The sequence below is a fragment of the Macrobrachium rosenbergii genome, chromosome 15 (assembly GCF_040412425.1).
Source record: "Macrobrachium rosenbergii isolate ZJJX-2024 chromosome 15, ASM4041242v1, whole genome shotgun sequence".
Classification (NCBI taxonomy): domain Eukaryota; kingdom Metazoa; phylum Arthropoda; class Malacostraca; order Decapoda; family Palaemonidae; genus Macrobrachium; species Macrobrachium rosenbergii.
The window spans coordinates 9,411,411-9,414,337 of record NC_089755.1 but is presented as its reverse complement, the minus strand read 5'-3'; positions in this window follow the sequence as shown (position 1 = coordinate 9,414,337).

Genomic DNA, 2,927 nt, shown 5'->3' with positions numbered 1-2,927 from the left:
AAAGTCTTTCTGTCTTCTGTCTCTTTATTCTCTTGAAAGTATACTTTTCATTCCGAAATGGACGAAGGCTTTTTTACACAGAGTCTCATTGTCATACCGTGGTTCATGTCCTTTAATGAAAGGTAATCAGAAATATCATGTTATGTTTTATGCTTAAATTATGTGGTCAGGCAAACTCACTCCTGAATTGGGTTTGAAAATGAGAAAATATTGATTACATATAAGGTCATATGAAAATATTAGGGAAAATAAAGTTACGAATAAGAAATAGAAGATACAAAAGGGGTTGCATGATTATGCTGTCAGAGTGTGTGCAGCTCTCCTTTCGTGGTATGCTATCAGACCCTGGAAAATATTCAAATATATATATATATATATATATATATATATATATATATATATATATATATATATATATATATATATATATATATTTATATATACATACATATATACATACATACATACATACATACATACATACATACAGTCAGTATATATACCTGTACATATTTTGTGTGTGTGTGATCCAACTGCGTTTTCCTTTTCATTCTATGTTCATTTTTTATTTGGTTTATGTGAAAATTTTTTGTTGTTTTGACGAGACATGTTTTGTGAAGGCACATAAAAGGATTTAGTTTTATTTTCGTCTCTTGAAAGAGATTTGTTGCTGTTTACTCTCGGTTGCAATTTGGATTCTTTGCCTCTTCTCTACTGGACAACTGTTCATTTCCTTTTTTCCCGAATTTGTTGTCATTTTTGTCATTTCCCTCATCCTTTTATTCTCATTTTACAGCTTTTGCATATTTTAATACACTATATTTGTATTCTCTAGTTATAACTGATCCTCTCTGAATTTAGAAACTGCAACAGTGGGTTATATTAAAGAATGAGCCTATATTATACAGTATCTATATATTTCGGAGTTATAACCGAGTCCTCTCTGAATTTATAAACCATAACAGTGGGTTATATTAAGAATGAGTCATCTCATACAGGAATTTATATATTTTGTAGCTATAACTGAACCCTCTCTGAATTTATAAACCACAACAATGGTTTATATTAAAGAATGAATCCATATGCAATATTTATTAATTTTATAGCTATAAATGAGTCCTCTCTGAGTGTATAACCCTCAGCAGTGGATTATATTAAGAATGAGCTCAAGGCGAGTTATGTTAAGAATCAAAGAAAAACCGCAATTTGTGCCAAAACTGTATTTTGTAACAAAGTTAGGCAAAATACAGCTTTTAACCATAAAGATAATTGTTGAATTTTATTCACTGTATTGTGATGCACAATACATATGCTGAAAAAGTCCCAAATTTTAATTGTATCTTTAAACATACAAATATTGATAAGCACTCCATTTTCGCTATTTTTTTTTTTACTTTCCTAATTGTTCATATTTCTCAGTTTTTAACAAATTTTTTTTTATTCTGTAGTTAATTTGTAACCAACCAAACTACCGTCTGAGAGAAGGGACTCCAAAAATCAACAATGATGATATGAACGTTTGTGTGATACGGCAACTTTCATAACGCAAAACGTTTTTGTCTCTGCAGACTCAGTTTGAGTCTCTCCCTCAGGCTAAAACGTTTAATACTTTTCCATTCTTCCTCGAAATGAGCTTCGAGGAACGTTTTTGCCTCCTGCCTTCGGAGCAGAGGCCGTTGCTCTGGAATTATGGAAGCATCACTTCCTTCCTGGAAGTTATTTTATGATGAGTTCCCTCAAGGAAAGGTTAATGGACTGTTACTGTGAATTACGGTTGAATATTTAGTTCTGGAAGCATCAGGGAGAAGCACAGGTCGTTTATGGAGTAATTAGAGAATTGTCTTTCTTTTCAACTTATTTATTTGTATATATAGTTCAGGTGAAATCATTTTAGACAAATATGTGTTTCTGCTGTGTGTAGAAATCCATGTCTGGAATACAGGTCGTTTATGCAGTAATTAATAACTTTCTTTTATTTTTAACTTATTTATCTTAATTTCATGTGTATATTTAGTGCAAGTTAATCATTTTAGACAAATATGTAACACTGCAGTGTGTAGAAATTCATGTCTGGATAAAACAGCAAAAGGTAAAGATTGTACCTCTTCCACATTTATTGATCCTTGTTGGTCCTTCATAACAGTATACTTTTAGGAAAAGAAAATGAACTGGGTAACAATAGACTTTTCAAATGCCTTTTGTAATAATTCTTTTGTAAGGGAAAATAAATCCTTATATTCTAAAAGCAGGATATTTTAGGAAAAACAAATAAACTGGGTAACAATAGACATTTCAAAAGCCTTTTTAAAAGTCTTTTGTTAGAGAAAATACATTCATATATCAACTGTCCTTGCGTAGTGATAAATCTGCCTTGAATATTTCCCACCAGAAGGCTCAGCCAACAGGTGTCTCCAGGCAGGATATTTCACTCGAGTTCTGCATTCAAAATAAAACGCGTTTTTGTTTATTCTTCAACGAAAAGCCACTTGTTTTCCCCTGCCAGCTTTTGTAAAAGCCCTCTTTCTAAATTCGAAAGCAAAGGAAGAGCTTAATGCAGGAAAAGAGAAGAAGAATTGAAGCATTTATGCGCCAGTTTCCGAAAATGACGTCACATTGCAAATTGTCATGAAGAAAAATCTCTCGATTCTACTTTCGTTGAACTTTAACATTTCTGATGTTTTCGGGTTTTACGTTTGTTCTTCATATTGTTCTTTCTCCTTTTATTCGAAAAGAACAAAAGTTTCCTTTTAAACAACACTTCAACGAAACAAATTGTCACTACACTCTCTCTCTCTCTCTCTCTCTCTCTCTCTCTCTCTCTCTCTCTCTCTCTCTCTCTCTCTCTCTCTCTATTTCAGCTAGGTGTATGAAAAGATTTTTACAATTCTTTCTCTCTCTCTCTCTCTCTCTCTCTCTCTCTCTCTCTC